Source organism: Rhinatrema bivittatum, chromosome 2 (genome assembly GCF_901001135.1).
Source record: "Rhinatrema bivittatum chromosome 2, aRhiBiv1.1, whole genome shotgun sequence".
Classification (NCBI taxonomy): domain Eukaryota; kingdom Metazoa; phylum Chordata; class Amphibia; order Gymnophiona; family Rhinatrematidae; genus Rhinatrema; species Rhinatrema bivittatum.
This window is the reverse complement of record NC_042616.1, coordinates 247,889,824-247,904,555: the sequence shown is the minus strand read 5'-3', so window position 1 is coordinate 247,904,555 and position 14,732 is coordinate 247,889,824. Positions and strand designations below refer to the sequence as shown.

The 14,732-nt window shown below is 46.0% G+C and overlaps 1 long non-coding RNA gene across 1 annotated transcript in view; it reads right to left on the bottom strand.

Annotated features, from left to right (window-relative positions):
* Positions 1 to 1,789: 1,789 nt before the first annotated feature.
* LOC115084467 overlaps positions 1,790 to 14,732 on the bottom strand; it is a 32,927-nt gene continuing 19,984 nt past the window's right edge. Inside the window, exons 2-3 of the long non-coding RNA XR_003854569.1 lie at positions 3,537 to 3,830; positions 1,790 to 1,870 (exon numbers count right to left, since the gene is read on the bottom strand). This is a non-coding gene — a long non-coding RNA (uncharacterized LOC115084467). The remainder of the gene's footprint in view (positions 1,871 to 3,536; positions 3,831 to 14,732) is intronic.

Here is a 14,732-nt window from a genome sequence, read left to right as displayed (position 1 = left end):
AAAAAAACCCACCCGACCCTTTAAATCGACCCCCCACCCTCCCCAAAACCTTTTAAAATTACCTGGTGGTCCAGGGGGGCCTCGGGGAGCGATTTCCCGTTCCCAGGCATCAGCTTCGCTAAAAAAAATGGCGCTGATGCCCCTTTGCCCTTACCATGTGACAGGGTATCAGTGCCATTGGCCGGCCCCTGTCACATGGTAGGAGCACTGGATGGCCGGCACCATCTTTAAAGATGGCGCCGGCCATCTTTACTCATCAGCCCCTATTATAATAGGGCACTGATACCCTGTCACATGGTAAGGGCAAAGGGGCATCGGCGCCATTTATTTTTCGCGCAGCTGATGCCTGGGAACGGGAAATCGCTCCCCGAGGCCCCCCTGGACCACCAGGTAATTTTAAAAGGTTTTGGGGGGGGGTCGATTTAAAGGGTCGGGTGGGCTTTTTTTTTAGCGGCGCAGGCCTCCCTAAAAAAAAAATTAGCGATGTGAATTGGAATCGGAAACGATCAGATTCCCCCCCCCCAGCCGAACCTGATCGTTAAAGACGATCTGGAACACGATTCACATCTCTAGCTCCCCTATGAGGAAAGACTAAAGAGCTTAGGACTTTTCAGCTTGGAGAAGAGATGGCTGAGGGGGGGATATGATAGAGGTGTTTAAAATCATGAGAGGTCTAGAACGGGTAGATGTGAATCGGTTATTTACTCTTTCAGATAGTAGAAAGACTAGGGGGCACTCCATGAAGTTAGCATGGGGCACATTTAAAACTAATCAGAGAAAGTTCTTGTTCACTCAACGCACAATTAAACTCTGGAATTTGTTGCCAGAAGATGTGGTTAGTGGTTAGTATAGCTGTGTTTAAAAAAGGATTGGATAAGTTCTTGGAGGAGAAGTCCATTACCTGCTATTAATTAAGTTGACTTAGATAATAGCCACTGCTATTTCTAGCAACTGTAACATGGAAAAGACTTAGTTTTTGGGGAACTTGCCAGGTTATTATGGCCTGGTTTGGCCTCTGTTGGAAACAGGATGCTGGGCTTGATGGACCCTTGGTCTGACCCAGTATGGCATTTTCTTATGTTCTTATGTAACAAGGACCGGTACCAGCGAAGTCCCAGCTTACCTCTGTTACTGGCCAGCCTCGCCTCCCAACGTTGGCGATCTGTGGGGCCCAACCCCTCATGTAGCAACAACCCCACCACAGGCCAAGGGTCCACAATTCCTAACACTGTGGCTGCGGTGGGGGGAGAATATCCTGCTCCTCCCCAGGAGTGGATGCAGCTCCCTGGACTGGTGCGTCGCCGGCCTCCATCTTTTCTTCCTCCTCCTCCTCCTCCTCCAGCAACAGGATGTAATCTGTGAAGAGCGCAAAAAATATTGTGGCATGTTGTTTGCACCCAATCTGTTTAAGGGCATAGCTTTACCAGTTGAGATGTAGGGAAAGGGAAAACTAATAGGTCCAAGGAACCTAACCCATAATCAATACCTTCGAGTTTCAGATAAAATAAAAGGGCTGTAGTTTGATGATGCCTTGCATCTGCTTTGGGTAGTATTTTGCACTCATTGACAGAGTGTGAGACATTTAGGCCATGAGATTGGATGAGTGTGTTGGATATGGCATGTAAAAAGTAACATGTGAAGAAACATAATAGAGATTTTATAAGATACGCCAGAGTTTATGTGAATGAGAAATTTTGTCAGCAGTGGGACAATGTGTGAATTCTGCTAGAAACAGGATCTGTTCAGACAAATTATTGCCTACATGACTAGAGATAAAACTTACACCAGTCCCAGCCCGCAGAGCCTGCATCCGTTCCAGCCACCTCCTTTTCTAAAGCCGGAGCCATCTGGCCTTCTTGAGGTCCTCAATCTATAAGATGAAAATGCACAAACCTAAATGTAACACCGCTTTACAATTTATGCATGAATAATTGAATATAAATAAAACTATGGCTTTTGGCAGAAAGTTCACAACTGATACTAATGACCCACCCCATGCACAACATTCCAACTTCCAACACCTAGAGATCCCACCTCAGGCATTAAGTACCCAGTCCAAGCCCCTGTAACCCCTAACCCAGGCACTACTTACTCCACGTGGGTGGGAGGCTCCTCTATTAAATGCAGTCTTGAGTTCCTCCCAGGCTCTGGACATCCTCCTCAGGTTGCACCTCTCACCAGTGCATCTACATAAATTGGCTTCATTAGCCACCTCCAGGGACGCCAAAAGGGTGACATCCCTGATGATAAAATTGGGCTGGTATGCTGGTGGAGGCTTTATGGCAACACACCCAAGAAAAACAGGAAGTTCCACCCTCGCAGAAGTTAGTATTAGTACACGCATGCACATTATACGTGCTTAGGTGCGAGCGGATCTACGTCATACCAGTGGTACCCAGAAAGTCGCCTAGCTAAGCACCAAGATTGGCACTCAGCTGGGGGCGAATCAGGATGCTCGGGCATACAGAAAGGTGCCTAACAAAGCTGGCTGCTTGAGCACTGAGATAGGTGCTCAGCTGGGCACGGATCTAGATGCTCGGGCACCCAGGAAGGCGCCTAGCTAAGCTGGCTGCTTGAGTACCAAGATAGGCACTAGCTGGGCATGAATCAGGATGTTCAGGTGCCCAGAAATGAGCCTAGCTAAGCAGGAATCTGGCCGCTCGGGCGCCAAGATAGGCACTCAGCGGGGCGTGAATCTGGCTGCTCAGACACCCAGAAAGGCGCCAAGCTAAGCTGGCTGTTCGAGCACCAAGATAGGCACTCAGCTGGGCACAAATCTGGACACTCAGGTGCCCAGAAAGGCACCTAGCTAAGCTGGCTGCTCCAGCACTATGATAGGCACTCAGCTGGGCATGAATCAGGATGCTCGGGCACCCAGAAAGGTGCCTAGCTAAGCTGGCTGCTCCAGCACTATGATAGGCACTCAGCTGGGCATGAATCAGGATGCTCGGGCACCCAGAAAGGTGCCTAGCTAAGCAGGTTTCTCCTAATACCTTATCCTCCCCCACTACTGACCCCCTTCCAAGGATTACATCCACCAACCCATCTCTCACCATCCTTCCTCTCCCCTCCCAAAAGTTCATCAACCCCACTACTCTCCTCCCCCGTTCCTCCCCTCACAAGCATGGGTTTCTCCTAACACTGTATTCTCCTTTCCCCCACTACTAACCCCCTTCCAACTATTATCTCCACACCACCCTTCTCCCTGAAATTGGTATACCCAATGAGGTGAGAAATAAACTGCAACATGGCTGCTGAGCTTGGCAGAGATGTGCTTTATATGTTGCCTGCCCAGCTCTTAAGCCAGTGGACACTGGACACAAAGCTGTCAACCCTCAAAGACTATCCATACCAAGGACAGCATCCAACAGAGATAGAGAACATTTAAAAACAAGTATTTTGTGAAGAAATCAACATTTATTAACAATAGTAACAAGTATGTATAAGGATAAATAACCGGCTGTAGAAGTGGTACCCATTAAGGCACTTCCTTATTGTCGGTCTCCAAAAATGTTTGATTGAACATGCCTCCTGACCTCATTTCCCCTGGCTGTATTCTCTCCAGGATCTGCAGAGCTCATATCCAGCTCTCCCTCCAGGTCAGGATTAATGTTCTGTGGAACACCATGCTGCAGAGTGAGGTTGTGAAGCATGCAGCAGACACTACAATACTCTCCTGCTACTTTCTCAGGAGAGTACTGTAGTGCCCCTCCTGAGTGATCCAGGCAGCAGAAATGAATCTTGAGGAGACCAAATGTTCTCTCTTTGATGCTCTGTGTCCTCAATTTAGCAGCCATTCTAGGAACCACAAGTGGTGTTGCCAGCATCACCTGTAGAAAAACAAAATATTTTGCATACAATTAACTAGATTCCTTTAAGCTGACATCTGTAACATTTTTTAAATTATAAATGAGACTCCTATGTACAATGAAAAAATATTACTATTCTGTCTTTGGGACTCAGCCTTATTTACTAACATGCGCTATCTGATTCATGTGTACCAGCAAAATGTGGCCCATTCTTTACTGTTTGTTCTCCAACTCATGAACTTCCATATCCTTTAAAAGTTATACTATCCAATAAAAAAAATTAGTTACATGAAATATTAGACTAATTTCCTGGCTGTCTACCTTACCCAACCTCAAAAACATGATGGTACCAATGAGGGCAACCCCTTCAAGTCCAATTTGAAAAAAAAAAAAAGGTTATCCTGTCCCCCTCTACAAACTCCGTCCAAAAAGAATAATTGCGAACTGCAGAGTAATCTACTTTCCAAAACACAGCTAACATAAAAAGTTGAACGTTATATATCCCTTTTTACCACAAACCACAAATTTTTTAAAACAGTATTACTAATTTATAAAAAATGTGAGATCACAGATAAGTAAGCACTTTGGCACCAATGTACAAGAAAGCACGTACTACTATGCCTTAGATTCCCACCTATTCCCATTTATGTTTTAAATTATGTTTGTGCTGACTGAAACTTATTCTAAGTACTTGTACCAGCTTTTTTTTTTTTCACACTTACCCAGCAACCAGCCTTCACCATATTTCCCTTCAGTGAATTGCTGTGCCAGTGCTGACTGAGCCAGAATGAAAGAAGCATGGCTGCCACCGGGAATTTTGCCACCCTGCTGAGAATCTTCTGCTCAGCATTACACATCACTTGCACATTGAGGGAATGGTAATGCTTTCGATTCCAGTATGCCATGTCTCTTCCATGAGGCAGGGTGAGAGCCACATGGGTAGAGTCAATATCTCCCATCACATTTGGCATACCGGCTATGTCAAAAAATGCTCTTTTCATTTGTTGCCACTCCCAAAGCTGCTGTGGGTATTTGATGTACTGCTTGACCCTCTTCAGCATGGCCCTCAGTACCTGGGTGAAGTGATGGGAAAACGTGGATTGCTCCATGCCAGCCATCAAAGCCACTGTGTTCTGGAAAGACCGGTGGCCAGAAAATGAAGGGCTCTGAGAAGCTTTACCAGACCTGGAATGGCATGTCCATGATCTGTCAGGGAATCAATGTCCTCTTTGAGCTCTTCATAGAGGCCAATGATAGTGTTGCGACCATCGCTGCTCGACTTCTCCACTCTGACCTCCTTGGCGACTCCCTCTTGCTCAAGTGGAACGTTGGCTGCCGTGGCGTCACTCTGCCGACTCCTCTCGGCGTCCCTGGAGCTTGACGCTGCAATCTACCATGATTCACAAGAGTCTAAGGGCGAACGCGCGGTGTGGCCCCGACTGATGTACCAGCAGTGGCGTGAACCTCAGGGCCCCCCCTGAGATTACATCATCCGTATCGGATATATAAGGTCTCAGAAATCGCTAACTAATCGAGTTAGCAAGGACCAGTTTTGCACTCTCCTAGCTACTCTGCCTCCTCGGACTTACCAGGGGTACCCACTCCTCGGGGGCCTCACTCTCTCTTTGTTTTTCAGGTCACAGTCAGGAACCAGTACTCCTCAAGGGTCCATGTTCCTGGACTGGTTGCTGAATACTTATTCCGCCTGGAAGTCATCGCTGCCTATTACACCAGTGAGTTACTATCTCTCTCTCAGAGCTTTCCCTGGAACCAGGTACTCGCTCCTCAAGGGCCTAACTTATTCCAACACCTGGACTACTTCTAGAGACTATTGTGTGAGTATTACCATCAAGGTTCTGTTCCTGAACTCTGCATACCCTGCCTACTCACTATATTCAGTTTCTCTACAGCTCAGTTATCCAGGATCGCTGTTCCAGTACCTGAGGGACTACAACTCTGCCGGGCACTTCCAGCTCACTACAGCCACCTCTGGTGGTTCAATGTACTGTTTAATAAAAGAACTAGTGTGTGTCTGTCTCCATACTCTGATCCTAACTTGTGGTCCCTCTCGGGCACTTCCCCCGGGGGCATGGTTATCTGCCACCGGCCCAAGGCTCCACCCACAACTACCTCAAACACCAACAGATAGCCCTGGAGCCCAGTCTGTAGGTCTTCACCACACCCAACTCTGGTATCCCCAGCAGTGTGATTCTGAGGCGAAATATCCACTCCCTCTATACCATTCTGTGGCCTTTTCCAGCTAAACAGTCTGCTCCTCATGATCCCTCCTCTCTGCCTGCTCTCTTCGGATGCTCTCTCTCCTGCCACGACCTCTGTCACTTGCCAAACCTTCTTTTGCTGTCATTCTTTGGAAAACTTGATGAATATACCTGTTGCATCTGTCGCTGCTCGACGCCCTCACTCCGCCCTCCTTACCACTGTGGTGACTCCCTAAGGGTCTGATGGACGGGTTGCTGCTGCGGCGTCTTCTTGCCGTCTTCCTCCGGCGTCCCTGGAGCGGCACGATGCTGTGGATCCACCATGTTCCTGATGACGTAGGGCGCGTCCGTGCGTGCGCTCCAAAATATGTACCAGCAAGGGCGCGAACCTCAGGGGCGTCCCCCTGAACTTACGTCATCCGCTTCCAGTATAAAAGATCTCAGTATTTGCTAAGGAATTGAGTTAGCATGGATTTGTACAAGCTACTCTGCCTCCTCGGACTTACCAGGGGTACCCGTTCCGTGGGAGCCTCACTCTCTTTTCTCTATTTCAGATTGCTGACAGGAACCGGTACTCACTCCTCGAGGGCCCATGTTTCTGAACACTCTGAAGATTATCTACTGCCTGGAAGCTATCGCAGATACAGACAATTGTGAGTTACCAATTCTCTCTCAGAGCTTTCCCTGGAACCAGGTACTCGCTTCTCGAGGGCCTAACCCTTTCCAGCTACTGAGCTTTCTAAAGACCTTATATGAGATCTATCATCCAGTTCTGGCTATGAACACAGCATACCCTGTCTACTCACTATCTATAGTTTCTCTACAGCTCAGCAAGCCTGGGATCGCTGTTCCAGTACCTGAGGAACTTTAGCCCTGCCGGGCATATCAGCTCACTACTGCCACCTCTGGTGGTTCTACTAACCTGTCTAATAAAAGAATTATCTGTGTCTGTCTCTGTATTCAAGCCTAGCCGGTGGTCCCTCTCAGGATATCCTCCTGGGGGCACAGTCATCTGCCATCGGCCCAAGGATTCACCTATCTACATTCCTCTACAGCTGAGTGTCCTCTCCAAGCACTCCGCTGGTAGCAGATGGCTACTCCTTCCCCATCAGGAGTCTTCAGCAACAGATTCATTACAGTTTGTTACTACTCCTTCTACAGGAGCTGAGCATATCAGTTTACTAACTTCTCCTTCCTCAGGAATAGATTATAACAGATTGCTAACTCCGTACGGAGATTCATAACAGATTGCTAACTCCTCCTACCATAGGAGCAGTACCATAACAGCTTGCTAACTCCTCCCCTTCATAGGAGTATAACCATAAACAGATTGCTAGCTCCTCCCTCCAGAGGAGCTCGCTCCTAACAATACCACAGCATCAGGAACAACTAGACACAATCAGAAATCTCCATTATATAAATCACACCAGAGCTGCATGGACACAAAACCCACACCACACCAATGCAAGCAATGGAATAAAATGGCCCCCAAGTCAGCACTGTCACTTAACTTGTGCCCTGACCATGGCGGTAAAACCCGCATTAAAAAACCTGCATTAGCATTAGCACGACTCCCTGAATTGCCCTTTATTAGGTAATCACCTCCTTTGCATTCCATTAGCATTCATTCATGCAGAAAAAAATCGCAGGTCTTTAAGCGCATTCGAACTTGCTTTTTTTCAGTGCACACAACCCTTATTACATCTCCGTATAGGGCTTTGCAAGGGAAAACGTGTGTGCAAACCTATGTACATGCGCGCACAAACCCGCAGCAGCTTCAGCACACCTTATTACATCGGCCCCCATGAGTGGACAGATATGAACACATCTTACGATTGGGTATAAGGTGAAACAAAAATACAATACGGATTATTTTACATGTTATGCAGTATATGTGATTCAGTGTCCTTGTATGAAGATATATGTTGGAAGGACTAAGCACACTGTAAGAACAAGATTTACAGAATGTCGTAGTGTGCATACATTAAAACTCCATGCACCTATTGTTATCCATTGTAGCAGCCAGGTTGCAGTGGATTGGTCAATCTAAAAATATCCACATGTTATTTAATGTTTTGGCTTTTTCATAGAGATAATGGGCTTTGTTAAGATTCAGTTCCTTGCTGAGACTAATGCACAGAAGTTGCCCTGATGCAAAGATAAGATTCAAAATGCTGCTCAGCCTCAGGAGTAGAGATTAAGATAAGTAGGACAAGCATGTATAGTTTTACTTTCAAATATTAAAGCTTGTAAAAATATTGTCATTGAGACCAATGATTATAAACACTGCTGTGAATATAGATTATGAAGATCTCAATTTTTTAATACATTTAATTACCCATTTAGTAGTAGTCTGTTGGCATAAGTAGGTTATTAAAATCATGCCATATGTCAGCAAATTACTTTGCTCTGTACAGAATTATCTACTCTTGCTTTCAGTTTTCTTATACTTCTATCCTCTACACTACTTCTGGAAGGCATCTTAAAAAATGGCACGGGCCATCCATTGCTCCTACCATGTGATAGGGACTGGCCAATGGCACCGATAGCCCCTGTTACATGGTAAGGGCAAAGGGCCATCGGTGCCATTTTGATTAGTGGCAGCCGATGGCCCGAGAGCAGGAGATCACTCTCGGGACCCCCGCTGGACCACCCAGTACTTTAGGAAAGTTTTGGCGGGGTCAGGAGGGTGGGGGATTGTAAATAGTTAGATCTAAAGAGTCGGGGTGGGTTTAGGGTTTTTTCTGTGTGCCCTTTCTCCCCCCCCCCCCCCCCCCCCCCAAAACGATAAGAAAACCACATGAAAATTTCATGGGGTTTTCCTATCATTTTCGGGGACCCCCGATACTTGACGGATTAGAAAATTTCATATGTTTGGGTAGTTTGGGTAAAATTTCTTAGTGTTTGGGTAATTGCCAGGTTCTTGTGGCCTGGTTTTGGCCTCTGTTGGAAACAGGATGCTGGGCTTGATGGACCCTTGGTCTGACCCAGCATGGCAATTTCTTATGTTCTTATATTTTCATCCGTCAAAAAAACGATACACATCCCTACTAGGGATGCGCTAGTGTCCCTAGCGCCTCCTTATTAGCGCGGGCCCTCATTTCATACTGAATCACACGCCCAGGAGAGCAGCCTGGGCGCACTTTGGGAGAGCGGGCGCTCGCCTCGGAGCCCCGGCTCTCCCACGCAGTTTACTGAATCAGCCTGAACGATTGTAATCTATGTGCCTGATTTTCAAAAGCATTTACACGCATAAAGCTGGGTTTTACATGTGAAAATGCAGTTTACTCGTGTAAGTGGGCTTTTGAAAATTAATACAATATATGCCATTGAATTGTCCATAGGATTTGCTTGAATAAGTGCACTTTAAGCACATAAATGTTTTTTTGAAAATTGTATGTTACATTTACGCATGTAACTCCTTTGAAAATTCATCTGAAAGGACATGGGGCCCAGTTTTAGAAAGCAATCTGGGATTGGAATTTTGTGATGTGAAAACTGACCCATATGAAACGCCCAGATCATACAAGAAATTAATTTGTTTTTAATCCACTTGATTTTCAGATCACATAATTCCAGTCAAAGATCACAATCCAAAAACTTTGTCTGAAAACAGAGTTTTTGATAAATCATATTAAATGCCCCCTCACTTAAAAAAAACCCACTGGTTAGCTTTCTGCAGTGTTCTAACACATAATGTTAATTGACCAATAGTGAAGAAAATGACACTTGAGCTAGTAATGGAATAATCTTTTCACAGATGCACAGAGTTAGGAAACCAGAATTCTATTTTTGCTTACTGTGTTGAAATGCCTGAATTTAAGACTTTCATCTGCTTCCACACCCTTGATTTTTCTCTTCTCTCATCCTTTCAGTGACCTCTCCAATCTGGATGCCATCCTTACTGCAGACTCCACCGAAATGGTTAGCAGTAGATTATGTATTGCTGCACATCTCAATGCCATGTATCCTTATTTTTTTTTCCCCGAATGACCTCTATGCTGCCTTTAATACTGTCAGTCACTCTCTTTCCCTGCTCTCTGCTCCTCAACTCCTCCTTCTTGGGTTCTCCTCCTTCAACCTTTTTCAGTGTCTAAATTCCTCAGTCCTCACCTCCACTTAGACTTTTCTATTAGACTCTCATAGTGCTGTATTCTGTTCTGGATCCCCTCTGCTTTCTCCTTTCATCACTGGCATTCCACCTATAACCCCTGCCCCACCTTCTGGTCGGGCGCTAGGGCTCTTTAGGGATTTCAGCAACCAAGCTGCGACCCATGCTCCCCGGGGTTCTTTCCTGACTGAGGGAAAAGGAAAAGTCTTTCAAGCCCCTTAGGCATGTGAGATGTCTTCTGCTGCCGTCCAGAGCGAATAAACACACCTATTACACAGTCTAGAGTTTCAAATAAAACAAGACATTTACCTTATTTTATGGTATATGCAATGCAGGTAAAATATTAAAAAAAAAAAAAAAAGATTGGGACCCCATTCCTTTGAAGAAGTCAAATTTGACAGAGTAAAATGAGTGGGGTGGCAGAAGCTGATATTTCTGTAGCAGTGTTGTCACCCACAATTAACTTCATCCACACACTGGACCTTATCTAGTAGAGTTTATATTTCTAGTATGTTGTATTTAACATAAGAATTTTGATAGTTGCAGAAGCAGTGAGGAAGAACAAGAGACAATCACGGTCAGCATTTCAGCAAGGCAGTACAAGACTAGTGATTTGGACGGTGCCATTACCTGATCAGCAGTGGTGCCATGACATAATTAATACTATCAGTGACATCATCAGTTGTACTCTCATTAGCCTCGCTCCTATCACAGGCTGCATTATTATTGTCACAAAGTAGAAGCTTAATTGCCATTTGATCCAAGTTAGCTTTCTGAACTGCCCCTCAGAGTTCAGAAAAGATGAATTGTTTTCTTGTTTGATAAGCCAAGATTTTGTAGGTAGCAGGTATGTGTAATAGCCCCTGACAGTCGTGCCAGGTAGCAGTGGTAAAAGTGCACTCTGAATAGATACTGATTGGTGATCCTCTTAATTGTATAACTAACACTGCCTAAGTGGTGATCTTCTTCCACCAGTACACCAAAAGGCTATCTGGGGGTTTTCTTTTACCACTTTCTTTTATATAGTTCTCAAAAACAGAATATGCTTTAATGGTAGAAATGCCAGTGGTCTCTTTTGAAATGTCTTGTAAGCCTTCCAAATATTTTTATTATGTCAAGGATCAAAATGCAACTCTTGCTTTTACATGACTGCCACCAGATTGAAACTTCTGTGAGGAGTAGGACATTTTATGGAATGTTGTGAGAATGTCAGAATAGTAGCATGCAGGCCCAGATGTTATAAAGAGGTAGGTAGTATAGAACAGTTAAAAGTACATTGATCACATATGTATACGCACAGACATTTTCTTGATATCAGTATACTAAATCCATGGTTGAATGCAAGCACTAGTTAAAATAACAAAGATCATAGCCCTTGTCAGAGTGTCATTTGGTGAAGTTCTTATCATGATTAGTATAGCACATACCAGATGTACACAGCACTGTGCAAAGACACATAATGGACTGACCAATCCCTAATCTTTGGAGCCTACAATCTAGCCAAGGCAGACAGACAGGACACAGTTCATGATGTCTGTTTAAGTACAGCACTGTGAGAGCTCATGAGGCTGCAATTCTGGAGCTCCATATCACCAAGTTTTTCCTGTAGTAGAAAAGGCAGCAGAGAGCTTAGGCACGAACCTCAGAGGAGCAGGGATATGGTCAGTTGAGATACTGTGAGCAGCAGGTGAGCTGAGGGGCCACAGAACTCATGACATTGTGGGTAGCAAGAAAGCTGATATGCAGTTGACAGCAGAAGCTGGCCTGGATTCCTGCACAGGCACACTAGGCATGTAACTAAGGCAGCAAAATATGGGGGAGGCACAGAACCAAAGGTTTTCTGCTTCCTGCAGCTCTGAGCAGGCCATGGTTCCATGGAAGCCAAAGTGTTACATTTGGCAGCCTGCAGGACATGTCCACAGGCCACCGCGCTCACCCCAGTGCAGGTCTGTTACGTCCCTGCATATGTCCTGTAGTGCTATACAAATGTTTAGTATTAGTAGTCCCTGCCAGGGGCACAGACACCCTTTCTCCTGACGATTGTCTGCCTAGGTGTGTGTACATACTGTGCCCCAGGTTAAGTAGCCCCTGTGACGGGAACCCTCAACCCACCACTCATTGATGACATCAATGCAGCTGGGTATTTAAACCCCAGCCACACCTCAATTTGATGCATTAGTAATGGATCTCCTGCATCCTATGCAGTGCATGTTGCTTCTTCTGCGCTCCTGCTTGTCCTCTCGTCCAACCTTGCCATGCCTTCCAGTCTAGCTTGTCTTCCGTGTTGTCTCCTTCAGTGCCTCATGTATGTCCTGATCTTCCCTTGGCTCGTAGCACAACTTCCAAGTCTTCTGAACTGTGCAGATCAGACAAGGCTCTTGGTCAGTGAGGGAATATGCGGTGCACTTCCACACCCTGGCCTCTGAACTCCAGTGGGGCAGTGACAGCCTGACTAAAATTTTACAACAAGGACTTTTGGAATGCATGAAAGATGAGCTGGTTGCCCAGACCTATCATCTACCCTGGAAGGGCTGATCAGTCTAGCCATGCAAATAGAACTGAGTTTCCAGGAACAAGCCAAAGAGAGAGGTTTGGCTTGTCAAGCCACCCATCTAGTACCAAACTCTCAGTATCTTGTGAAACCCATGCTGGCATCAGAACCTGTTAGCATCCCAGAAGAGCTGATGCAAGTGGTTCATGTCAGACTATTTCTAGAGGAGAAGCAACAGGGCACGGTTGTGCTTGTACAACGGTACATCAGGGCACTTCACTGAACATTGCTCAGGCAAGCTGGGAAGACTCCTGAACTTTGGTATGGTGCAAGGGGCCACCCTAACTTGCTCCTGTATATCTCCCCAATTTATTATACCTGTGGGTCTCTTATTTGAGGAAACCCATATTGACGCTCAAGCATTCCTTGACATCGGAGCTGTAGGGAATTTTATTCATGAGTCTCTGGTACAGCAATATGGGATCCCAACAATTCCCTTAAAGCCAGCAGTCACCATTTAATTGGTCCATAGTGAACGTTTACCTGGACATATTGTTAAATCCATGGTTCCCCTGTTCATGCAAACCGGCACCCTGCACGGGGAACAGATCTCACTATGTTCTGCCTAAAGCAGTTATTAACATCATCCTAGGTTTGCCTTGGCTTTGTCAACACCAGCTTGAAGTTGACTGTCAAATTCTATAGATTTCCGGTTGGGGCCCTGCTGCCAAGAACAGTATTTCCCAAAAGCTCAGCCTCCAATCTCCCTGGCAAGAACCACGGTCCCTGACTTGCTTGCTCCACCCACTGCCCCCTTAGATGTCACTAATTACCAACTCTTGCCAAGCCCTGATTCAGAAGATTCAAACCTTCCCGCCACTGGAGGCAGGCATCTGAATTTGGTTGCTTGCATATGGATTCCCGTCCTCTTCATCTTGGGGCTAATAGGCACCTGTGACCATCTCTTGCTTGAGGCATTGTGGTGCCACGATTCAGCCAAGGCTGGGATAATCTTCAAGGGATGAAGTTCCTGGAATCCAGCACTAAGCCTACAGCCCCCACCCAATTCTCCTATGGAAACCACAGGAGATTTCCTCATGGACCCAGACCCAAAGGACTCAGGGGAGGCTTTGGAGGGGAATATTGTTATGTTTGGCAGCCTGCAGGACATCCCTGCAGACTGCTGCACTCACCCCAATGTGAGTCCACCCTCTCCCTGCCAGTGGCACAGACGTCTCCATGCTGTTCCTCCTTATGATTATTCTTCTAGGCACATGTGCACACCAAGTGTTGGATTAAGTAGGCATCATGGTGGGAAACTTTGACTCTGCACTTACTGATGACATCAATGTGGGTGAGTATTTAAACATCAGCCACGCCTCAGTCTGATGCCTCAGCATCCTATGCAGTGTGTGTTGCTTCTTCTGCATTCCTGCTCGTCCTCTCATCCAGCATTGCCTTATCTTCCATTCCAGCCTTGTCTAGCAGCCCAGTTAGTCCAGCTTGTCTTCTGTGTTGTCTCCTTCAGTGCCTCCTGTGTGTTCTGATCTTCCCTTGGCTTGTAGGTCTGGATCTTGACCTCTTGTTTGGACTTGAATACGATTGCCTGCTGCCTGGAACTGACCCCTTGCTCCTGGCTCCATAGAGGTCCACCTAAGACAAGCTGATTTCTACTATTCCTAGTAGCATGCAGGGAAGTGGGGCAAAAAACCTGCCTATTTCTACCAACAGAGTCATGCAGAGAAGTGCCATTGTGAGCAATAGGTCCAATGAAGGCAGGATAGCAACAGAGGTCCATAAATGAGAAACCAAAAATTGAAGGTCAGGGTAATACAGCACCAATAGACTTAGTTTTTGGGTACTTGCCAGGTTCTTATGGCCTGGATTGGCCACTGTTGGAAACAGGATGCTGGGCTTGATGGACCCTTGGTCTGACCCAGTATGGCATGTTCTTATGTACGGTCAGCTGATAGCTAAATATATCATTGAGCTGGAGAGCTGAGGCACGAAGCAGGATTGCCATGGACAATTGCTGTAAATAGCAAGAAAACTGTTCCAATGTGGGAACAGGAGACCTGAGTCACTATGGATACTAGAGGTGT